This window comes from Arachis hypogaea, chromosome 13, assembly GCF_003086295.3.
Source record: "Arachis hypogaea cultivar Tifrunner chromosome 13, arahy.Tifrunner.gnm2.J5K5, whole genome shotgun sequence".
NCBI lineage: Eukaryota > Viridiplantae > Streptophyta > Magnoliopsida > Fabales > Fabaceae > Arachis > Arachis hypogaea.
The window spans coordinates 112,351,505-112,378,198 of record NC_092048.1 but is presented as its reverse complement, the minus strand read 5'-3'; the positions used below and the strand labels follow the sequence as shown (position 1 = coordinate 112,378,198).

Below are 26,694 nucleotides of genomic sequence, written 5' to 3'. Positions count from 1 at the left end.
TACTCAGACCATGCAGCTCTAAAGTATTTATTAGCTAAAAATGAGTCAAAACCAAGGCTAATATGTTGGATATTGCTGCTGCAAGAATTTGATTTAGAAATTAAGGATAGGAGTGGTTCCCAGAATTTAGTAGCAGACCACTTGAGTCACCTTGAGCACATCAAGGATGACTCCACTCCTATTAATGATGCTTTTCCATTTGACAGCTTGCACGCAATATCTGAAGTAGTTCCTTGGTATGCGCCTATAGCTAATTATCTAGTTAATCACACTTTCCCTCCTAATTTTACTAAGCATCAAAGGGACAAGCTGAAAAACGAGTCCAAATATTATATATGGGATAACCCATATTTATGGAGGTATGGTGCTGACCAGATAATTAGAAAGTGTGTGCCTCAATCAAAATTCCAGTCTATTTTAGAGGCCTGCCACTCCTCTGAGAGTGGTAAACATTTTGGCCCTCAAAGAGCAGCTAGAAAAATTTTAGACTCTGGATTCTGGTGGCCCACTCTTTTTAAGGATACTACTGCCTTCTCTAAATCTTGTTCCCCATGCCAAAGGTTTGGGAATATATCCAAGAGGGATGAGATGCCCCAACAGATTATGCCATTCTGTGAAATTTTTTATGTTTGGGGCATTGACTTCATGGGTCCATTTCCAAACTCTAGTGGTTTCTTATATATACTGTTAGCTGTAGATTATGTTTCTAAATGGGTGGAAGCAATTCCTACCCGCACTGATGATGATAACACTATTGTCTCCTTTGTTAGAAACCATATTATCTATCGCTTTGGATCACCACGAGCAATTGTGAGTGACCAACTCACTTTTGTAACAGGAGATTAGCAGGACTATTGAAGAAGCATGGAATTGTTCACAAGGTAGCAACAGTTTACCATCCCCAGACCAATGGACAATCTTGTCTAACAGAGAGATAAAGCGTATCCTGGAGAAGATCGTCAAGCCTCATAGGAAGGACTGGAGTGTCAGGCTACAAGATGCACTTTGGGCATATCGGACAGCATACAAGACACTAATCGAGATGAGCCCCTTTTGCCTGGTTTATGGAAAAGCTTGTCACCTCCCAGTAGAGGTAGAGCACAAAGCATTCTAGGCGGTAAGAGAAATCAACATGGGATTTGAGAAGGCCAGAGCTGAAAGGAAGCTGCAACTACAAGAATTAGAGAACCTTCGCCTAGAAGCATATGACAACTCCAGGCGATACAAAGAGAAGATGAAGGCCGTGCATGACAAGCACATCAAGAGGAGAGAATTCAGACCTGGGGAGCTAGTTCTCCTTTACAATTCCAGGCTGAGGCTCATGCCAGGAAAGCTGAGATCTAAATGGGAAAGCCCCTACAGGGTAGAAAAGGCAAAGCCATACGGAGTCTTCCACCTGAGTCATCCTTCAAGTTCCAAATTCATCAAGGTCAATGGACATTGCTTAAAGCTATATCATGGTGAGAAGATGAAGGACAATAGAGATCTAGAGGTCTTCCTCTTGGAAGATCCACCAACAGAGGCAGACTGAGCCTGTGGACCGTACAACTTAAGGACCTAAAAGCAAAGTGCTAGGTGGGAGACAACCCACTATGGTATGATTGTTCCTTTTTATTCTCAGTCTTATTTTATTTTAATTTCTTTTTATTAGCATTCATCCATAATTTCTGCATATTCATCTGCATGCTGCATTTTGCATTCTGCATAAAAAAAGGGCACTCGATGTGCAAGCGTCGCTGACGCGTACGCGTCATATGTGCGTGCGAGATAAAAAGGAATTGAACAGAGAGTTGCGCGGGAGCAAGGCTGGAAGCGTGCTTTAGCCACATACAAGCCCACGCGTATGCATCCCTGTCGTGTACATGTCGCTTGTGAAATCACCAGTCCACGCGTACGCGTCCCTCACGCGTACGCGTGACCCTGTAAATCGGCGTAAAAGGGTGTATGACCAGAGAGTTATGATGGTGTAGGATGGAACTATGCTGGGAGCACAAGCCCTATCATGCGTACGCGTCATTTTCCCATCCAGGCCATCCACGCTTGCGCATCCCTGACGCGCACGCATCATATCCAATTTTGGCACATGTGCGTACAAGACAGAGAGTTGTGCGCGTGCGGAGCTGCCTTCGCGCCAATTGCACAACCCATATCACGTACGCGTCCTTGACGCGTACGCGTCGTATGCGACACACACTTGAACCACCTCAGCGCCTGATTCTAATTCTCCCACTCCTCCAATCTTATCTCTTGTCAATCTTAATTATTTCTTCCTCTTTCTTTCTTTCTTTCTTCTTCCTTATTGCTTCTTACTCTCTCCTACTTTCTTCTTTCCTTCTTCTTCATCTTCATCACTAGGTTTCTTTTCTTCTTCCCTTCTACTCTTCCATTCTTGCATTTATTTTTCTTTTAATTTCATTATCCATGGTTTCTTTTTCTTTCTTTTTCATGCATTCTTATGTTGGTATTAGAGTTTTATTTGGATATTACCTTTTTTATCCTGAAGCTTGTGGTTATTATATGGAGTGATTTGACAATTGCTACTTTAATTTGGCTCTCATATATATTTGGATTATATTATTTTCATTCCTATTCTATCTTGCTCACCAAGTGTTTGTGAAAAAGTCCTTATGGCATCTTGAACTCTATTTTGTTTTACTCTTTTACTCGAATGCCTCTTTTTCACAATCCTTGCACTCCACATGTATTTGGGATTATCATTCACAATTGTCATCATACAACTACTCTCTATATTGGCACATTTAATTTTTGATGCTTGAGTTATGCTTTTCATGCCTATTCCTTGCATGCTTTCACCTTTTGCATCTATTTAATTATGAATTGCCTTATTGCTCTTAATTGATGTCTTACATACATGTTGTAGCTACCATGTATTTGAGCTAACATCTTTCCTTTGGCATTTATTATCACTTGAAATTTTTCCCTTCCAGTTCTTTAATTATATTTATTTAATATTCTCCCTTTTCTTTCTTCTTTAGACATGGGTACCAAGAAAGGAAAAGAGAAGGCCACTGACAAGCCACCGACTAGGGGAGGAACTAAGAGAACACTGGCAAAGGCACTTCCATCTACCAGTGTCAAGCCACCAATAAAGCAGGTGAAGAGGATCATTAAAGTTGATGAATCAGAGAAATCCTTTCCCGCCCGGGACTCCACACGGTTTGCTAACCATTATTGCGAACAGATGTTCCCCATCCTAGCCGAGAGGAACTACAACAATGAGCATCTACTCATTGTCCCAACACACTTTATTGATTTTGTAGAGCCCCGAATTGAGTGGAGACAGTGGGGATTTTTTAGGAGGCATCCGCGAGAGGCCAACTTATCATGGGTAGTTAAATTCTACTCGAACTTCCACTCGCCTACTCTACAGACTGTCTACGTTCGTCATCAGCAAGTCCCTGTCTCTGAGAGTGCCATACAGAGAGCACTAGATCTTTCACCTAGCCCAGAGGGATGGGACGCCTATCAAGAGGCCTCTTTCAAGCGCCAGACATACCAGTTCGACTAGAATAGCGTCCTTGGTGTCATAGCTCAACCCGACAGCAAGTGGATCTACGGACAGCATAGGACTCGACCTAAGAGCATCTCAGCCCAGTCACTCACCCTGGAGGCTCGCGTGTGGGAACAAATTATGTCCCACTATGTCTTTCTGAGCACTCACGAGTCAACCTTTACAGCAGACATGGCTGTCCTTATCTGGTGAATCCTAATAGAACAAGCCCTCAACCTACCCCGACACATCCAGGCTGCCATGGGATCCCTATAGATAGCAGGTAACCTACCTTTTCCCACCTTGGTATCAGATTTGGTCTCTGTAGCAGGTGTGTCCTCTCGGGCAGGAGACACGAAGGTCATGATCCCTAGGGCCGACCAGTATGTCCCAAATGGAAAGTACATCAGGCCACCAGTTCCCTCCGCAAGCTGGCCTGCGGGCCCATCTTTGGATACCCCTCCTACTTCCACTCCACCATCATCCACACCACAAGCATCATCCATCCATCAGATGTTCCTTTAGATCCTCGAGGGGTTCGACCGGCAAGACCGGCGAATGGACCAAATGAAGCACCGTAACAAGCGCCGATACAACTACCTGAAGGACCTCATAGTTGGTACACATAAAAACCTCCAGAACCAAAGGACACCCCAGATTCCCCTTCATCCAGTAGTATAGAGAGCCAAGGCAAACCAGACACTGGAGGCGACGCTACCAGCCCTCCCTTGCTCCTTACTGATGGCACAGAGGACCGTGCCAAGCCTTAAGTGTGGGGAGGTCAGTCCTTGACTTTCGGAGGTAACTTCTCTTTCTTAACACTAATATTTGACTTTTTCTGTTGTTAGATAGGATAGATTACATGATAATAATTGTTTGCATGTATGTTTTGCTCGGTTGAAGTAACGAGTTCCTTTCAAGACCCTTTTTATAGCATTTCACTAATTTAAATTGAACATTTGTGTTAAACTTGTTTGAGGATTGTAAATTGGAACATGAATTATAGCTAAGAACACAACCTGTGAGATTTGAGCTTAATTACATGGTTACATTATTTAACCATAATATTCTATTCTTATGTGTTTTCCTCTCTATGATTGTAATCTATATTTTGTTCCACTCTATATGTCCATTGTTTAGTGTATTTACATGCTTGCATATGATTGAGGACATCATTTGATTTTAGCTCACTTATCCTAAATAGCCTACCCTTTCAATCACCTTTGTTTGCCACTTTGAGCCTTTTAATTCCCTTTTGTTCTATATTTTACCACATCACTAGCCTTAAGCGGAAAAACAAGTAATTACCTGATTTGAATCTTTAGTCAGCTTAAGATAGTGTGTTAACTAAGTGTAGGGAAACTGTGGGAGCTTGGGTTGATGAAAGTGTATAGTGTTTCATTGACAAAATATTGGGAATTTGGGTACCTACTCATGTGAGATCAGAAAAATAAAAAAAATCCATGTGTATTGATAAGTTATGTTTACTTTTATATTTTTAATACAAAAATAAATAAATAAATAAATAAATAAATGAATAAATAAATAAATAAATAAGTAAGTAAGTAAATAAATAAGGGGACAAAATTACCCTAATGCTAAGTTTAATAAAAGATCAATGCATAGGTGGTGAAGTTAAAAAAAAATTTGGTACATGAGTATGTAATGCAAAGGTGGGGGTTTTGGGTAGCTAGGCATGATTTTAGAGTTATATAGAGTGTGTGTGTGTGTTAGGTGAAAGCTTAGGTTAATCAAAGATTCATATTATCACTCACCTGACCATACATATATCCTCACCATTACCTTAGCCCCATTACAACCTTGAAAAGACCTCATGATGTCTACATTGGTATACTAAATATTTGTTGATTGGTTAGGTAAAGAACAAAGTTTAGAAAGCATGACTCGAGAAGACTAGAGTGGATTGCCCTATACACTTGAGTGATTAGAGTGCATATACATTACCTGTGAGGGTTCAATGCTTGATTCTATGTTCCCTGCTTTCATGAGCTATCTTCTTACAAGTTTACTTGTCTTTTACTGTATGATTTGAATTAGTGAAATCCGATTTATGTTTGTCTTGGAAAATTTATTTGCTTTTAACCAAGTAGACAGAATCATCTTAGTATATAGTTTCATTCATATATAGGTTGCATTTCATAAGTCTTACTTTCCCCTATTCATTATTTCTATCTCCTTGAGCTTAGCATGAGGACATGCTAATGTTTAAGTGTAGGGACATTGATAAACCACTATTTTATGGTTTATCTTGTGCTTATTTGAGTGGCTTTTATCAAGTCTTTGCACACTTATTCATACAATTTGCATGATATTACAATTCCTTCCTAGTTTTGTTCTATGATTGAAAACTTGCTTCCTAAGCCTTTAAATTGTATGTTTTTAATCCCTCTTTATACCATTCGATGCCGTGATCTGTGCGTTAAGTGTTTTTAGGCTTTACAGGGCAGGAATGGCTTAGAGGATGGAGAGGAAGCTTGCAAAAATGGAAGGAACACAAGAAATAAAGGAGACAACCAGCGAGCATCGATGCGCACGCATGGTTCATGCGTGCATGCGATTTGGAGATCTGCACAGCGACGCATGCGTGTACCTGACGCGTACGCGTGACACGCGAAGATGATTAACGACGCGTACGCGTGACTGACGCGTACGCATGACATGCGCGACTTACAGAAATTGCAGAAAATGCTGGGGGCGATTTTGGGCTGAGTTTGGACCCATTTTTCGGTCCAGAAACACAGACTAGAGCCAGGGGACAAGCAGAGACTCAACACACATTCTCATTCGCATAGTTTTAGTTTTAGTTTTGAATCTGAGAGAGAAATTACTACTTCCTTTAGGTTTTCTTTACATTCATAGAATTCTAGTTTTATGCTTTTGCTTTGGATATTGAGAAGAGTCATTACCTCCGTTGAAGTTTCTATTATTCTAGTTTGCTTTCTTATTCCTTTACTCTTTTGGTTACTTATTAACCCTGTTCAGATAAGTATGTTGCATTTTGGTATTTATTAATGCTAAGAATTATTTTTACCTTTAATTAATTTTCAGTTCCTATTTTATTTAATTTATCATGTCTCCTTCTTATATTTCTGTGAGCGTTATATTTATGTCAATGGAGTAGACTCCCAACTTGACTTGGGGGTTGATTAAAAGGAGACCCTTGAGTTGGAATGCTCAAGTGATTAGTTAAATTGGAAGTTGTTATCTAATTCTCTATTTACTAACGCTAATCTTTCCCAAGGGAGAGGAGGATTAGGACCTGCGAATAAGAGTTAGTTCAATCACTTGAATTTCCTTTATTTAGTAAGGGTTAACTAAGTGAAAATAACAACCTTTTGATACTACACTTGAGAAAATCCAACAAGGATAGAACTTCCAATTAATCATTCCCCCGGTCAAGGCTTTATATTCTGAATACATAAATCTCTTTTAATTTGCATTGCTTTAATTCTCAATCTTTTATTTTTCTGTTCTTCAACTCTTAAAATTTCTTGGAAAATTCCTGACTAATAAAATAGCACTCTTTTGTCAACTCGTTGGGAGACAACCTGGGATTTCTACTCCCAGTATTTTTATTCTGAATTTTTGACGACCCTTCTAAATTGATGAGCAGATTTTTGTTGGTTAAGAACTGTACGTGCAAAGTATTTCTTATATTAATTTCTTACCCGGCCAATTTTTGCCACATCACTGTCCCATAGCCTTCACCAACCGATCCTCCGTGCGATCCTATCGTCACAGCCTTCCAAACCTCCTCAATCCCAGTAGAAATCACAAGTATTTATAATACAAGGAAATCACAAGTAGAAGCATATAAAGTAAATAATTCGAATAGAAATTAGGCATGTTATACAAATAGACAAGCCATTACAAGTTGTCAAAGCATACAAACAGATAGAAAATGCATATGATGAATGCCTGCCCTATTGGCTGTGATATCACATTGTCGGTTCAACTGCCAACCCGACACATCTCCATGGAGACGTTGCCCTTCGAAATCCTCACATGGGAATCCCCAAGATATAGTGCTCGGATTACTGTCCAGGTACTTGTGCCTGCACGTTTTATCGATCCGAAGGGATGCGAGCGGGATACTCTTGCCACAGACCTCACATCCTAACGCAAGTGGGACGAACCACCGCCCTTATATCGCCGCTGCTACCTCGACAGGCGGGATCCAACTACCGTCTCATAATCTCAATATAAAACAATAGTGCAGTGGTTTTTCAAAAAACAGATTTAATACATCAGTGATTCCTCATCACACATTTGAGTCCTCGACCCATCTCAACCACTGTCAATTCATATTCTTATTCCGAACTCAACAGTTCCTCAATTCTCATCTCATACATTAACCATTCATCATATAACATCAACCCATCCACAGCACGCCAGAAGCCTAGGCCTCCGTTTTCTATATTTTCCAAATAATATCATCTAAAGCCATTAAATTCTTTTCCAATGTTTTAAATGTCCAAAACTAGGCCCAAGAATCCTAAAATGGTGTTAGAGAAGCTTTCAACCTTGTTGAAAAGGTAGAATAGTTGAAAACAAAGTAAAATTTGAGAAACATAACGTGTGCGTCCGCACAGGGATGTGTGTGTACACGCTCCAGAGAGTTTTAAAACGTGTGCATACGCACAGGGGTCAAGATTTACAGAGTCTGTTCACTCGCACAACCTGTGCCAGCGCTCCCAACAGACTGGCCTTCCCAACGTGTGCGTGCGCACAGGTTGCAATTCTTCCTTAGATATGTGCGCGCACGAGCTGTGCTAGCGCTTCAAACAGAACAGATTTTCCTGCCTGTGCATGCGCACAAGTTGAAAAATTTGTAGGGTTGTATGTGCGCACAAGGCTGTGCGTGCGCGCATATCAGAAATCATAAAATTCTGCAACTTAGCAGAATTTCAGATTTTCAACACCAACTTTGAATGATCATAACTTCCTCTACAAAAACCCAAATTTTACAAACTTTATATAAAATTGAAGGGTTTTCAATAAGCTTTAATTCCAAACAAATTCCAATCAATTTTGAAAATTGAGGCAAAAGTTATGATCGAACAAAGTTCACCAAAAACCAACTTTTACCCAAATTCACAATTCCCACAATTCCTTACCATGGACATTCCAAACCATTCCAAACTCTAATTTTTACCAAATATCACCCTTTATATCACAATACACCAAACTTACCACATTTCCATTCACATTTTATTATCTTCAACATCAACACTAATATATCACATTTCTACAACCACACTACCAAATCATCAATTTCAACAACACTTATATCATCACCATGTCTTTTTAATTTACACAATCAATCATCATTATCATATTACCATCATTAATCATACTCAAACTTAACAATCATTAATTCTTCATAAATCACCACATACCATCATTTAACAATTCAACAACCATCTAATTTCCAAACCTATCCTATGGGTCACTAGCCTAAGTGTCCATGAATATTATATACTACATAGAGAAAATCAAAACCATACCTTGGCCGATTCTCTATATGAACCCAAAACTCCAATTTAGCACAATCAAGTTCCCAACCACAATCCAAGCTTTCAATTCCACTTCAACAAGCACCAATATGTTCCAATAGCTCCCAAAGTCACAATAATCAAACTATATATGCATAAACCATCACAAATCAACCTAGGGTTCCATTTAAACATAAAATCACAAGGGTTTAGTGGCTCTTATCTTTTTCAACATATTATATAGCAACAATCCAATGCTAAGCAAGGATTAGAGCAAACCTAAACATCCAAAATCACAAAAACTCATTTAACCCAAAGCCCTAATTACCCAAAAGTTTGAGGAGAATAACTGAAGGGATTTTGAGCTTGACTTACCAGTTTCTTATATGAGATTTGTAGAGCTCTTCACAAGGAACGCGTAGTCGCTAACGGCACCCAAATCGGAGCACCGTAGCTCAAGATATCGCAAAGAGAAGAGAGGTGTGAATAGTGTTCTCTTCTTCCTCTCCTTCCCTCTTTCAAATCTGAAGTGTGTGTGTGTTTAATGGTGTTGTGGCTGGTTTGGTTCACTAAATGAACCTTTTATATGTTGGTCTTGGGCCGAACTTGGGCCTGGTCCAACCCGTTAGCGTTTTTAGCCCGTTTGGCCCAACTTTGGGCCAAACCTTTAAAATTAACGCCCGATTTTCTATTTCTACTATTTTTCTAAGGTTTTTGACTGTTCTCACTTTTTTTCATGTGGTACTGGGCAAACTTGAACCGGTTCAACCGGTTCAACTATCGGTTTGCAGTTTTTCACGGTTTTTTGTAGAAAGCACATTTTCTAACTTAGAAAGACCCACTAAGTCCAAAAATCACCTTTAAATCCTCAAATTCTCATTCTAACTTTCGGAACCTACTTTGGGCAATATTATCACTTAATTAACCGGTTAATTAGTTACGGTTTTTACAACATATAATCCTATTAGCTTTGGATAATAAGGTTTTTTGTGGCGTTAAACTGGTTTTCTAAACTTTACCCTCTGATTTGAATTGAGTGACTACGAGAGTGGCGTTTGATGAGGATTAGGGGAGATTAAATCACTAAGAGATTAGGGTTTAATCACTTTTGGTTTGCCATAGAGTGAATCATTCATTGTTAGAATAGTTGGTAAGACGTTTTAATCCGAAAAGATAAACATCTGCAAGACCATAACCGATTTCTCATCATTGTTTTACACCAAACCCTTTAATTGCTTTTTTTTTATTTTCTTGTTCACTTGTTTATGCATTTTACACCTACAAACAACCTTTATTGTTTGCTTGACTAAGTCCAACAGGATAACCATTGCTTGCTCAATCCAACAATCCTTGTGGGATCGACCCTCACTCACCTAAGGTATTACTTAGATGACCCAGTGCACTTGCCGGTTAAGTTATGCGAGTTCTAATTTTGCGCACCAACCGCCATCATTAAAGGTGCGGTTTATGTTTTATTTAAGTATCGTGTGGTATGATGAGAATTCCTAAGTTAGACGCTCCTAGGATTAAGTTTGAATTATGTAGTTGGATGGTTTTGATACGTATAGATGATATGTTGTGGTCATTAATGATTTGGAAGACGGAATGTGTGATTTTTCATAGTTGGTGTATTGTTAAAAGTAATATTTTGAATGATGTTTACATGTTTATAAATTTTGTATTGAATTGGTGAATTTCGGTCGTAGACCGTGAATTTAGGCCGAAGGCTAGAAAAAGGTAAGAAAGATAAGTAATAATTGGATTGTGTGATGATGTAAGTGATTGAAGGGAAATTTGATAATGAATAAGTGGAAAGTAGGAATGATTGCTAGGAAATCAGAAATTTAAGATTGAGATGTAAAATTGATGGAATTTGAGTTGAATTATGTAATTGGGGTAGGTTTGGATTTAGTTGAGTTTAAAGATGTGAAATGGGTTAGCTTGTGGTAAAATTGATGAGTGGAAATGGATTTGGCTTGTGAACAATTGGAAGGATTGGAAAATGTGTGTTTTTGGTAAAAACAGATTTTTGACCAATTTCGGCAGGCTGTAACTTGGCCCTCGAAGTTGAAAAACTTTCAAGATTGGTTTTTTATGAAAATTTATTTATCGATATTTCCAACGGTTCAAAAATGGTTAAAAGATAAATTTTGTAACAAAAGATATGAAGGTTTGAAAAACTGGGTTTAAAAATTGATTTTTTACACTTAACAGCTTTTTGGCAATTCTGCAACACTCGCGTATGCAGAGGGCCACACGACGTGGACACTGGACTCTGTCCAGAGGTCCCGCATATGCGAAAGGAAGCCTGCGTATGAGGCCGTGTTAAAAAATTTCCACACACGTGCGAATGTAAGTACGCGGCACAAGTCAAAGCCCCTATTTTTGATACTTGCGTACGCAAGCAGGGCCTGCGTACGCGACTCCCCAGATTTTAACCCATGCGTACGCACGCCACATGCATGCGTGCGTACAACCCCCCAGAATTTGAAAAAGTATTTTTTTTATCCCTTTTAACCCTTCTTTCAGCCTTTTAAACCTTTATAAAGTCCGATAAGGGTATATAGCCAACGTAATTAAGGATGGAAGAGTTAGAGACCAAATCTAAAGAGTTAAATTAGTGAAATGAAGAAGAATGAATAAGATATAAGGTGGTGTGATGAGGATGAATGTGATGATGAATAATGATTGATTCTGATGATGAATGAGTTTAATTAAAGTTGATTAGGAATTGGGATAAGATTGTAAATGAGATTGATAATGAGAGATGGGCAAATTGTGAAGTGATAAATGATAAGGGATAATGTGATGATGAATGGTTAATGATTGTGATATAGAGAGATGAGGATGAATGAATTTGATGAAGATATGAAGGGAGTGACTATTATGTTAAGAGATAAGGAATGCTTGATTATGATTGAAATATGAAGAGAATGATTTTGGAAATGATTTATTTACTGTGGAGTGATTCCACGTGCCACAGTAGAGTGATTCTACGTGACTATGATTGCCATGGAGTGACTCAATGTGCGGCAGTGGAGTGATTCCACTTGCCGCAGTGGAGTGATTCCGTTTGCCTTTACTTGCAGTTGAGTGATTTTACTTGCCACAGTAGAGTGATTCTACTTGCATATGATTGCCGTGGAGTGATTCCATATGCCACAGCAGAGTGATTTCATTTACCTTTACTTGTAGTGGAGTGATTTCATTTGCCGCAGTAGAGTGATTATTCTTGCCTATGATTTCTGTGGAGTGATTCCATGTGTCACAGTGGAGTGATTCCGCTTTCCAGATAAACCTATCTGGGTAGATGCAGTGGAGTGATTCTGCTTGCTCCGAACATGTTGGGTTTGGCTGTATAACCGACAAATGATATCATTGGCTATAGTATAGACATACATCATTTGCATATGTCTGATTTGTTTATGTTCACTTATTCGTATGAGTTGCCCTATTTGAATATGTTACATGTCTAAATGCTACTTGTCTTACTTGCCTTGCTTGTCTTGTGTATTACTTGTCTTTCTTGCTTGTGTTTGTACAACTGAGAGGTCCTTCATGCTGATGTCAGTTGACGCTAAGGGATGTCCTTGTTGGTAACAAAATGATGAAATGATTGATTAACAATGATGAATATTGACTGAGATAAATTGAGCTCCCTGGGTAGACGCAGTGAAGTGATTTTACTTACTCCAGGTGGAGATATGAGATGATTGATATGGAATCACTGAGTCAAATTAGTTAGTGCTGGTTCTATTCTAAATTGAAAGTTGGAAAGTTTGGAGATATGAGAGGAAGATTAAAATGCTTAGTGAGTTCTTATTATAGTGCATTGTATTTATTTGGCACTTTTACTGTATTGAAAATCCATGGGTCGGGGGTTCTTATTGTGTATATATATCTTGTTTTTCAGATACAGGTCCAGGTACTCAGCAGTGAGCTATGTTTCATCTGAGAGATGGCGAAGATCCTTATATTTCTGTTTTATATTGTTTAGATTCTCTCCGCTTTTGTTTTAAAAACTTATGTTATGTATCTAATCCTTTTAAAACTTGCTTATAGATGCCTTTATGTATCTTTTGGGAGAGATAGGGGATATTGTTGTCAAACTGTATTTTATACTATATTTATTTAATATTGAGCCTTCACGAATACGAACTAAAGTTTTATTTCAAAAAATGATAAGTCTGTGCTTTAACAATTTAATCACAAATATATATTCACATAGCATTAAATACATAGACTTATTTCAAGATCCCCAAAAACAAATCCTACCCCTCTAAAAACTATAAACAATAAACAATGAGGGGAAAGTAGATTCTAACAACTCAACTCGTGAACATTATCTTCTATGCTCCTATAGCTTCACAGTAACCTTCGCACCTGTAGATGATAGGGGTGGAAATAAGGGGTAAGAAATGGAAAGTTCTTAGTAGGGTTGGGGTTAGCAGTTAAGTTCATTTTATATATACTTGGTTAGCAATAACAGTCAACAAGGTACCATCTAATTCAACAATTAAAGAACATATAATTCAAACATTCATTTAGCACTCCCACAATCATAGAAAATACACTCACAAACAAATATGCGCAAACAAGTATGATGCATGTCTATCCCTAGTGCAGGTAATGAGCTCATTTGTCGGTTTCGACGTACACCCGACGCAATCCAACTCGCAAGTCGGATAAGGCATTCCAGCGACATAACCTCTGCAAGTTTCTACTTCTTGTAGTCGTTGATTCTCCAGCTGAAGTATGTCGAACATGACCTCTGCAAGTAATAATTATAGGCGTTGATTCTCCAGCTGAAGCATGTAATCCATGTTCTTGGAAGCCATTCCATATTTACGGGCATCCCCGCACAGTCATTCACATACAAAGCCCACGAGTTAACATTTTCATATCGGCACCATAACTATTTATTTTCCGTCACCCTCTCGTGACCTTTCAAACATTCTCATATTCTGTGGCAGACAATCTTTTAAAGCTTTTTCTTTATCTTTGCCCTCTGCTCTTCTATGGTAGAGATCCCTTTTAGTTTCTTTTATTCTTTTATTTCTTTTATTCTCTATTTTTTATTGAATTATATTTCGACTTACTCAGCAACCTTTGTCTGAGTTTGACTTCCAGTTTCATAACCTTTGTAAGCAATATCTATCTTATAGATGTGACTTTCTTGAGCCGATGTATGCAGACATAGCCTCTGTAAGTAACCTCTGTCTTGTAGGTGCGGCCATCCCCTGGATTGGCCGATGTATCTCTGGAAAGCAAATCTCGGTGGACTCACCACCATATCTCTGCTTATCTCCTTTTCTTTTTGTTCTTTCTTTCTTTTCTTTCTTATCATTCTATAATATAAATTATCTTTGCACTATTCTTTCGCCTTTCCATAAGTGTCTTATGGAAGGAGAATAAAAAATTCTTAATTTAGATTTTTCTTTCTAAAACTTTTATGACAGTTTTCTGCTTATCCTTTTAGTATATCATAAATAAAATAATGTCTTTACTAGATAATATTCTTAATAAAATAATAACAATAATAAAAATAAGATCATTTAAATGGTAAATAAATAATATTTATATTTTTTTCTTAAAAACTTAGCTTTGTAAAGCTTTTATTCCTAAACTCTTATTATCTACGTTTTAAACCCGAAACTTTTAAATACCTCATTTTTAAGCCAACATTTTTATAAAATTATATTTGAAACCTCACTTGTCTCAATATTTAGAAAAGTAATCCTGAAATTTTATAAAATATCCATTTCACCCTTGTACTTTATTTATTACCCCAAAATACCCAAAAACTTATATAATTACAAATTGTACCTTGATTTTTATATAAAAATACAATGTTACCTTCCAAAGATAAAGTTCAAATACTAATCTTTCCCTTATACTAAAATCGAAACCCTTATCCTTTTTCTTTCAAGATATTACTGGTATTTTAATCCATTTTTTAGTTTTTCGGTTACTGATTCACCGTAACTTTTAATTTAATCTCTTGGCCATCAAACTTACTAATTTTTTACTTGATTATCAATGATATTCCAACCCAAAAATTCCCAAAATAGTTCGGTTTCATCTGGTCTCATCACAGTCAAGCCATGAACTTCACAAATACATCAATATATTGCAAAAATTCAACATAACTCAATCAAACTCAATCAATAATAAATCACAACATCAAATCACTTATTCAACACATATTTAATCATTAAGAATTTACCAAAATTCTACTTCTGTACGAAATCAAAACAATGAAAACTCTGAAGAAACTTTCTGACCGAGCTGCTAAAGAGGAAAACATTAGAAATCGTCTATGCCTCCTAGAACTCCAATTGGTCAAACTCAAGGAAAAGGAGAACTACGTCACCGTCAACTTTCACCGAATAAAAGTGACACCAACACGTAGAAGAGAAAGATACGGACACTATTACCGGATTAAATTTTTTTATTGGAGTTACGGATTTTAAGAAATCAAACGCCGAAGATTGGAGGCTCATGGGGTTACAGTCTTTTTCTTTCTCTCGGCTTCCATTCTTTTCTTTTTCTCAAAGGTTCGGTTCCAAGAGAAAAAAAGATGAAATAGTAATGATAATTAGAAAGGTGGGTTATGTGTCACAATATTTATCAAAAAAATGGATATATATACATATGTGTCATCGTTATGTTAATGCATGGGTATATATTTACATTATCAATCTTTCTTTTTCTTCTACTATGGTTCGGTCATGCAAGTAGTGATCCTAAGTAAAGCGTGATGATTAGGGAGTAAATCCCCATAGTAGTCCCTGAAATTCGTGTGATTACCTAATGTAGTCCTCAAGATTCTGATTTCCCCACTGTAGTCCTCCAGATAGAGCTCCGAGTACTCATAATGGTCCCTGGACATATTTCTTGTGATGAGTCATCACTGGAGCGCTTACGTGGCGTCGTTTTGCCACACCGTAGCTGAGCTGGCTCATTTCCCACTATACCCACATTGGTCCCTCGCAGTTGGTGTTATTGTACAAAGCCCCACTCCTGCACGCTTCGCTCTCCTTCTTCGTCGCAAGTCTCAATTCTCTTCCTCTATGCTCTCCAAACCTACATCCACTCTGATGCCCAACCCTCCACCTCCAACGGCCTTCGTGATGCCATTCGCCGCCTTAGCAGCACTCCCGAAGGCCCTGCTCCCGACCTCAAAAAGCGCCCCAAGAGTAAGGACAAGCTCAATTTCGACGAGAAGAATGCCCAGATCTTCAGGCTCAGGCTCGACCATGCTCACCTCCATTTTGCTGGTCTTGATGGGTTCTGGAAGGTTCTCCTTGCTGCATTCATGGGATTCCTTTCATTGGTGTTGTTTCTTCCTACTGCTAGAATTGCACGTTCCTTTTGGCTTGGAACTGATCAGATTCGTTGCAATTTGGCCATGATCACTTGTGGATAGTTTGGTCGCACCATCCTTTATGCAAACCAACTGTTTGTTATATTTACTGCTTTGATTTGGATTAAGTCTTTAGCTGAGATTTTCATGGATAGTTTAGGGAATCCTTTCTTTAACCATAGCATATTGTTGGCAGCTGTACACCTTATGGCTTTGGGTTCAGTTGCATGAAGCTGTTCCTGGAAAAAGATACAACAGATATGTGGAGCTTGCTCAAGCAGTATTTGGTGAGTTTATTTGATATAGTTTATTTATTATATCACATTGTTATGTAAAGTTGCATAATTAACAATGCAAGAATTTTTTACATATAATTGATCCTAAAAAACTATGATGGGTACTCAAACCAAGTTAATTGAAGATCCATACACATATAACAGTCCTAAAACTATCATTGCATGATTTGAAAAGGTTTCAACCTTGCTTTTTCAGGTGAAAGATTGGGGGTGTGGCTTGCTCTCTTTCCAACTGTTTATTTATCAGTAGGAATTACAACTGCATTGATCCTTATAGGAGGGAAAACCATAAAACTCTTCTTCCAAATAGTTTGTGGTCCAACGTGTACCTAAAATCCTTTAACCATAGTGGAGTAGTACCTGGTTTTTACTTCTCTATCTATTGTGCTGTCTCAGCTTCCAAATCTCAATTCAATTGCAGGGCTCTCACTCATAGGTGCTGTGACAGCAATTACTTACTCCACCATGGTTTGGGTTCTATTTGTGAGCCAACAAAGGCCACCCTCCATCTCTTATGAACCTTTGTCATCGTCATCATCTTCTACATCTTTGTTTCTTGCCTTGAATGCTCTTGGAATCGTAGCATTTTCTTTCAGAGGCCACAATTTGGCACTAGAGATTCAGGCACTAGAGACCCGGCTCGAGTGCCAATGTGAAAAGGTGCCAAGGTTGCTTATTTCTTCATTGCATTGTGCCTCTTTCCTTTAGCTTAGTTAATGAATTATGATTGATTCTTTAGGTAACTACAGAATATCAAATATAAGTGAGTTGTTTGTAGCTGTTTATCAAAATTTGGAGATTTAGGGTAAAATATAGTGGGAGGGACTAATATGGGTATAAATTGGAAATGAGCTAGCTCAATTAGCCGTTGGAGTCATCCAGCATGACAAAACGACGCCATGTAAGCGCTCCGGTGATGACTCATTGGTGCAAGAAATAGTGATCATCAACAATGGCGCCAAAGACTTGGTGCTCTCAAACGTGAATCACACTTTGTCACAACTTCGCACAACTAACCAGCAAGTGCACTGGGTCGTCCAAGTAATAAACCTTACGTGAGTAAGGGTCGATCCCACAGAGATTGTCGGCCTAAAGCAAGCTATGGTCACCTTGTAAATCTCAGTCAGGCGGATTCAAATGGTTATGGTAAATTGATAATAAAAATGTAAATAAAATATAAACTAGGATAGAGATACTTATGTAATTCATTGGTGAGAATTTCAGATAAGCATATAGAGATGCTTTCATTCCTCCTGAACCTCTGCTTTTCTGCTGTCTTCATCCAATCATTCCTACTCCCTTCCATGGCAAGCTGTATGTTGGGCATCACCGTTGACAATGGCTACATCCCGTCCTCTCTGTGAAAATGGTCCAATGCGCTATCATTGCATGGCTAATCATCTGTCGGTTCTTGATCATACTGGAATACGATTTACTATCCTTTTGCATCTGTCACTACACCCAGTACTCGCGAGTTTGAAGCTCGTCACAGCCATCCCTTCCCAGATCCTACTCGGAATACCATAGACAAGGTTTAGACTTTCTGGATCTCAGGAATGGCAATCCATGGGTTCTAACTTATACCATGAAGACTCTAATATCTAGGACTCGGTCCCCTGTATTAGATATCTAAGAGATACTCATTCTATCTCTCTTCATGTAGAACGAAAGTGGTTGTCAAGCATGCGTTCATAGGTGAGAATGGTGATGAGCGTCACATAATCATCACATTTATCATGTTCTTGGGTGCGAATGAATATCTTAGAATAGGAATAAGCTTGAATTGAATAGAAAAACAATAGTACTTTGCATTAACTCATGAGGAACAACAAAGCTCCACACCTTAATCTATGGTGTGTAGAAACTCTACCGTTGAAAATACATAAGAACAAGGTCCAGGCATGGCCGAATGGCCAGCCCCCTGAACATGATCAAAGGATCAAAAGATGATCCGAAGATGTAAATACAATAGTAAAAAGTCCTATGTATACTAAACTAGTTACTAGGGTTTACAGAAATGAGTAAATGATGCAGAAATCCACTTCTGGGGCCCACTTGGTGTGTGCTTGGGATGAGCATTGAGCTTTACACGTGTAGAGGATTTTTTTGGAGTTGAACGCCAGTTTGTAACCTGTTTCTGGCGTTTAACTCCACTTTGCAACCTGTTTCTGGCGTTTAACTCCAGAATGCAACATGGAATTGGCGTTGAACGCCAGTTTGCATCATCTAAACTCGGGCAAAGTATGAACTATTATATATTTCTGGAAAGCCCTGGATGTCTACTTTCCAACGCGATTGAGAGCATGTCATTTGGAGTTCTGTACCTCCAGAAAATCCACTTTGAGTGCAGAGAGGTCAGAATCCAACAGCATCTGCAGTCCTTCTTCAACCTCTGAATCTGATTTTTGCTCAAGTCCCTCAATTTCAGCCAGAAAATACCTGAAATCACAGAAAAACATACAAACTCATAGTAAAGTCCAAAAATGTGATTTTTATTTAAAAACTAATAAAATTATACTAAAAACTAATTAAATCATACTAAAAACTATGTAAAAACAATGCCAAAAAGCGTATAAATTATCCGCTCATCACAACACCAAACTTAAATTGTTGCTTGTCCCCAAGCAACTGAAAATCAAATAGGATAAAAAGAAGAGAATATACTATAAATTCCAAAATATCAATGAAACTTAGCTCCAATCAGATGAGCGGAACTAGTAGCTTTTTTGCCTCTTGAATAGTTTTGGCATCTCACTTTATCCATTGAAGTTCAGAATGATTGGCATCTATAGGAACTTAGAATTTAAATAGTTTTATTGATTCTCCTAGTTCAGTATGTTGATTCTTGAACACAGCTACTTTATGAGTCTTGGCCGTGGCCCTAAGCACTTTGTTTTCCAATATTACCTCCGGATACATAAATGCCACAGACACATAACTGGATAAACCTTTTCAGATTGTGACTCAGCTTTGCTAAAGTCCCCAATTAGAGGTGTCCAGGGTTCTTAAGCACACTCTTTTTTTTTTTTGCTTTAGACCTTGACTTTAACCGCTCAGTCTCAAGTTTTCACTTGACACCTTCACGCCACAAGCACATGGTTAGGGACAGCTTGGTTTAGCCGCTTAGGCCAGGATTTTATTCCTTTAGGCCCTCCTATCCACTGATGATCAAAGCCTTGGATCCTTTTTATTACCCTTGCCTTTTGGTTTTAAGGGCTATTGGCTTTTTGCTCTTGCCTTTTGGTTTAAAGAGCTTTTGGCTTTTTCTGCTTGCTTTTTCTTTTTTTTTTCTTTTTTTTTGCCATTTTTCTTTTCTCTTTTTCTTTCTGCAAGATTTTGTATTCACTGCTTTTTCTTGCTTCAAGAATCAATTTTATGATTTTTCAGATTATCAAATAACATTTCTCCTTTTTCATCATTCTTTCAAGAGCCAACATATTTAACATTCATAAACCACAATATCAAAAGACATATGCACTGTTCAAGCATTCATTCAGAAAACAAAAAGTATTGTCACCACATCAAAATAATTAAACTAGTTTCAAGGATGAATTTGAAACCCTGTACTTCTTGTTCTTTGTAATTAAAACAGTTTTCATTTAAGAGAGGTGATAGATTCATAGGACATTCATAACTTTAAGGCATAGACACTTAAATACTAATGATCATGTAATAAGACACAAACATAAACATAAAGCATAGTAAATGAAAAATCGGAAAATAAGAACAAGGAGATTAAGGAACAGGTCCACCTTAGTGAGGATGGCGTCTTCCTCTTCTTGAGGAACCAATGGTGCTCATGAGCTCCTCTATGTCTCTTTCTTGTCTTTGTTTCTCCTCTCTTATAGCTCTTTGATCTTCTCTAATCTCATGGAGAATGATGGAGTGCTCTTGGTGTTCCACCCTTAGTTGTCCCATGTTGGAGCTTAATTCTCCTAGGGAAGTGTTGATTTGCTCCCAATAGTTCTGTGGAGGAAAGTGCATCCCCTGAGGTATCTCAGGGATTTCATGGTGAGTAATTTCCCATGCTCTTGTTGAGGTCTATGAGTGGGCTCTCTTATTTGTTCCATCCTTTTCTTAGTGATGAGCTTTTGAGATGCATCTCTCCATCTCCCATGACTCAGAGATGGAAGCTTTTGCCTTCCTTTTCCTCTTTCTAGAGGTTTCTCTGGCCTTAGATGTCATAAATGGTTATGGAAAAACAACTTTTACCACACCAAACTTAGAAGGTTTGCTCGTCCTCGAGCAAAAGAAGAGAAGAGGGAGTAGAAGAAGAAGAAAATAGATGAGATGGAGAGGTGTGCGTGGTTCGGCCAAGGGGGGTTTTAGGTGGTTATGATGTGTGAAAAGGAAGGAGTGATGGTTTGAATTTGAGTGGGTGGGTGTAGACGGGTTGTATGATGGTTTTGGAGGTGATTGGTGAAGGGTATTTGGTGAAGAGAGGTATGAAAAGGTGTGAAGAGGAGAGAAGAAGAGGTGGGGTAGGTGGAGATCTTGTAGGGATCCTGTAGGGTCCACAGATCCAGTGGGGTCAAGGACTTAACATCCCTGCTCCAATCAGGCGTGTAAAACGCCCTTAGTATGCAATACTGGCGTTTAACGCCAGACTGCTGCCTATTTTTGGCGTTAAACGCCCAAATGTAGCCTGTTTCTGGCGTTTAACGCCAGGTTGATGCTTGTTTCTGGTGTTAAACGCCAGCTTGGTGCTTATTTCTGGCGTTAAACGCCAGACAGATGCTTGTTTCTGGCGTTTAAACGCCAGAATGCTCTTCCTCCAGGGTGTGCTATTTTTAATGCTGTTTTTCATTATGTTTTTAATTTTTCAGTAGTTTTTATGACTCCACATGATCATCAACCTAAAAATAAAATAGCAATGGAAAATAAATAAATATAATTAAATAACATTGGGTTGCCTCCCAACAAGCGCTTCTTTAAAGTCAATAGCTTGACAGTGAGCTCTCATGGAGCCTCACAGATGTTCAGAGCATTGTTGGGACCTCCCAACACCAAACTTAGAGTTTGAATGTGGGGGTTCAACACCAAACTTAGAGTTTGGTTGTGGCCTCCCAACACCAAACTTAGAGTTTGACTGTGGGGGCTTTGGTTGACTCTACAGTGAGAGAAGCTTTTCATGCTTCCTCTCCATGGTTACAGAAGGAGATTCTTGAGCTTTAAACACAAGGTAGTCCTCATTCAGTTGAAGGACCAACTCTCCTCTGTCCACATCAATCACAACTCTTGCTGTGGCTAGGAAGGGTCTTCCAAGGATGATAGATTCATCCTCATCCTTCTCAGTATCTAAGATTTTGAAATCAGCAGGGATGTAAAGGCCTTTAACCTTTACTAACACGTCCTCTACTAGTTCATAAGCCTATTTTCTTGAGTTGTCTTCCATCTCTAATTAGAATTTGGTAGCTTGCACCTCAAAGATCCCAAGTTTCTCCATTACAAAGAGTGGCATTAAGTTTATTCCTGACCCCAGGTCACATAGAGCCTTCTCAAAGGTCATGGTGCCTATGTTACAGGGAATTAGGAATTTACCAGGATCTTATTTCTTTTGAGGTAATGCCTGCCTATCCAATGCATTCAGTTCATTGGTGAGCAAGGGAGGTTCATCTTCCCAAGTCTCATTACCAAATAATTTGGCATTCAGCTTCATGATTGCACTAAGGTACTTAGCAACTTACTCTTCAGTAATGTCTTCATCCTCTTCAGAAGAAGAATACTCGTCAGAGCTCATGAAGGGCAGAAGGAGGTTCAATGGAATCTCTATAGTCTTTAGATGAGCCTCAGATTCCTTTGGTTTCTCAAAGGGAAACTCCTTATTGGTCACTGAACGTCCCAAGAGGTCTTCCTCACTAGGATTCACGTCCTCCTCCTCCCTTGTAGGTTCGGCCATGATGGTCAAATCAATGGCCTTGCACTCTCTCTTTGGATTTTCTTCTGTATTGCTTGGGAGAGTACTAGGAGGAGTTTCAGTGATCCTTTTACTCAGCTGGCCCACTTGTGCCTCCAAATTTCTAATGGAGGACCTTGTTTTATTCATGAAACTTAAAGTGGCCTTAGATAGATTAGAGACTATATTTGTTAAGCTAGATGGATTCTGCTCAGAATTCTCTGTCTGTTGCTGAGTGGATGATGGAAAAGGCTTGCTATTGCTAAACCTGTTTCTTCCACCATTATTAAAGCCTTGTTGAGGCTTTTGTTGATACTTCCATGAGAAATTTGGATGATTTCTCCATGAGGGATTATAGGTGTCCCCATAGGGTTCACCCAAGTAATTCACCTTTGCTATTGCAGGGTTCTCCGGATCATAAGCTTCTTCTTCAGAAGATGCCTCTATAGTACTGTTGGATGATTCCTTCAATCCATTCGGACTCTAAGAGATCATATTGACTTGCTGAGTCAATATTTTGTTCTGAGCCAATATGACATTCAGAGTATCAATTTCAAGAACTCCCTTCCTCTAAGGCGTCCCATTACTCACAGAATTCCTTTCAGAAGTGTACATGAACTGGTTATTTGCAACTATGTCAATGAGTTCCTGAGCTTCTGCAGGCGTTTTCTTTAGGTGAATGGATCCACCTGTAGAATGGTCCAATGACATTTTAGATAATTCAGACAGACCATCATAGAATATATCCATGATGGTCCATTCTGAAAGCATGTCAGAAGGACACTTTTTGGTCAGTTTCTTGTATGTCTCCCAAGCTTCATAGAGGGATTCACCTTCTTTCTGTCTGAAGGTTTAAACATCCACTCTAAGCTTACTAAGCTTTTGAGGAGGAAAGAACTTGGCTAAGAAAGCCATGACCAGCTTATCCCAAGAGTTCAGGCTGTCTTTAGGTTGAGAGTCCAACCATATTCTAGCTCTGTCTCTTACAGCAAACGGGAAAAGCATAAGCCTGTAGACCTTGGGATCAACCCCATTGGCCTTAACAGTATCACAGATTTACAAGAATTCAATTAAGAACTTAAAAAGGATCTTCTGATGGAAGTCCATAAAACTTGCAGTTCTGTTGCATCAGAGAAACTAATTGAGGTTTCAGCTCAAAATTGTTTGCTCCAATGGCAGGGATTGAGATGCTTCTTCCATGTAAATTGGAATTTGGTGCAGTAAAGTCACCAAGCATTTTCCTTGCATTGTTATTATTTTCGGCCATGTCTCCTTCTTTTTCGAAAATTTCTGTTAGATTTTCTACAGAGAGTTGTGCTTTAGCTTCCCTTAGCTTCCTCTTCAGAGTCCTTTCAGGTTCAGGATCAGCTTCAACAAGAATGTTCTTATCCTTGTTCCTGCTCATATGAAAAAGAAGAAAACAGAAAATAATAGGGATCCTCTTTGCCACAGTATAGAGATTCCTTTATGTGAGTAGAAGAAGAAAGAAATTCGAACACAGAAAGAGGGAGTGGGTTCGAATTTTTAAGAAAGAGAAGTGTTAGTAGATAAATAAATAATTAGAAGGAGGTGAGAGAGAAGAATTTTCGAAAATAATTGAAAAGAAAAGAAAAATATTTTTGTTTTTAATTTAAAATTAAAGTTATAATTTGAAAATTAAAAAGAAAAATGAAATTACATTAAATTAAGGTTTAAAACAATTAGTTAATTAAAAAGGAATTTTGAAAAAGAGGGAAGGGATTTTCGAAAATTAGAAAGAGAGAGTTAGTTAGGTAGTTTTGAAAAAGATATGATTGAATATAGTAAACTTTTAAAATCAAACAAAAAGTCAAGTAGTTAATTGAAAAAGATTTGAAAATCAATTTTTTGAAAAGAGGTTAGAAAAGAGGTTAGAAAAGATTTTGAAATTAATTTTGAAAAAGATGTGATTGAAATTTATTTTGAAAAAGATTTGAAAAACAAATTTAAAAAGATTTGATTTTGAAAATTAAAGTTGATTACTTGACTAACAAGAAACAAAAAGATAGGATTTTAAAATTTAAAGATTGAACCTTTCTTACTAGGCAAGTAACAAACTTAAAAATTTTTGAATCAATCACATTAATTGTTAGTAGAGATTTTGAAATTATGAAACAAAATAAGAAAAAGATTTTGAAAATCAAAATTTAAAATTTTCGAAAATATGAAAGAAAAAATGAAAAAGATTTGATTTTTGAAAAAGATTTGAAAAAAGATAGAATTTTTAAATTGAAAATTTGATTTGACTCATAAGAAATAACTAGATTTTAAAAATTTTTGAAAAAGTCAAGTCAAATATTCGAATTTTATGAGAAGAAAAGGGAAAGATATTTTTTTTATTTTTGAATTTTTAATGATAGAAGAGAAAAACATGAAAAAGACTCAATGCATGAAAGTTTTGGATCAAAATAAATGATGCATGCAAGAACACTATGAATGTCAAGATGAACACCAAGAACACTTTAAATGTCAAGATGAATACCAAGAACTTATTTTTGAAAATTTTTAAGAAAAGAAAAACATGCAAGACACCAAACTTAGAAATTTTCAATAATTAGACACTGACAAATTGAAAATGCATATGAAAAACAAGAAAAGACACAAAACAAGAAAATATGAAGATCAAACAAGAAGACTTACCAAGAACAACTTGAAGATCATGAAGAATACAATGCATGAATTTTTGAAAAATGCAAGAAAGAGATAAACATGCAATTGACACCAAACTTAAAAACTGACACAAGACTCAAACAAAAAACATCAAATTATTTTTGGTTTTATGATTTTATTAATTATTTTTTTTGAAAATTTTTTTTTTTGAAAATAAATAAAAACAAAGAGTTAAAATTAAAATAAAATTACCTAATCTGAGCAACAAGATGAACCGTTAGTTGTCCAAACTCGAACAATCCCCGGCAACGGCGCCAAAAACTTGGTGCACGAAATTGTGATCATCAACAATGGCGCCAAAGACTTGGTGCTCTCAAACGTGAATCACACTTTGTCACAACTTCGCACAACTAACCAGCAAGTGCACTGGGTCGTCCAAGTAATAAACCTTACGTGAGTAATGGTCGATCCCACGGAGATTGTCGGCCTGAAGCAAGCTATGGTCACCTTGTAAATCTCAGTCAGGCGGATTCAAATGGTTATGGTGAATTGGTAATAAAAATATAATTAAAATATAAACTAGGATAGAGATACTTATGTAATTCATTGGTGAGAATTTCAGATAAGCATATAGAGATGCTTTCGTTCCTTCAGAACCTCTGCTTTCCTGCTGTCTTCATCCAATCATTCCTACTCCCTTCCATGGCAAGCTGTATGTTGGGCATCACTGTTGACAATGGCTACATCCCGTCCTCTCTGTGAAAATGGTCCAATGCGCTGTCACTGCATGGCTAATCATCTGTCGGTTCTCGATCGTACTGGAATAAGATTTACTATCCTTTTGCGTCTGTCACTACGCCCAGCACTCGCGAATTTGAAGCTCGTCACAGCCATCCCTTCCCATATCCTACTCGGAATACCACAGACAAGGTTTAGACTTTTCGGATCTCAGGAATGGCCATCCATGGGTTCTAACTTATACCACGAAGACTCTAATATCTCGGACTCGGTCCCCTGTATTAGATATCTAAGAGATACTCATTCTATCTCTTCTTCATGTAGAACGGAAGTGGTTGTCAGGGACGCGTTCATAGGTGAGAATGGTGATGAGCCTCACATAATCATCACATTTATCATGTTCTTGGGTGCGAATGAATATCTTAGAATAGGAATAAGCTTGAATTTAATAGAAAAGCAATAGTACTTTGCATTAACTCATGAAGAACAGCAGAGCTCCACACCTTAATCTATGGTGTGTAGAAACTCTACCGTTGAAAATACATAAGAACAAGGTCCAGGCATGACCGAATGGCCAGCCCCCTGAACATGATCAAAGGATCAAAAGATAATCCAAAAGATGATTCGAAGATGTAAATACAATAGTAAAAAGTCCTATTTATACTAAACTAGTTACTAGGGTTTACAGAAATGAGTAAATGATGCAAAAATCTACTTTTTGGGCCCACTTGGTGTGTGCTTGG

At 38.0% G+C, this 26,694-nt stretch overlaps 1 non-coding gene and 1 pseudogene across 1 annotated transcript; both read left to right on the top strand.

Annotated features, from left to right (window-relative positions):
• Positions 1–15,694: 15,694 nt before the first annotated feature.
• Positions 15,695–17,402, top strand: LOC112735241 (lysine histidine transporter-like 8; annotated as a pseudogene).
• Positions 17,403–23,350: 5,948 nt separating this feature from the next.
• LOC112738694 (small nucleolar RNA R71) lies at positions 23,351–23,458 on the top strand. The gene has a single exon (XR_003169639.1). It is a non-coding gene; the product is annotated as a small nucleolar RNA R71 (small nucleolar RNA).
• Positions 23,459–26,694: the final 3,236 nt, after the last annotated feature.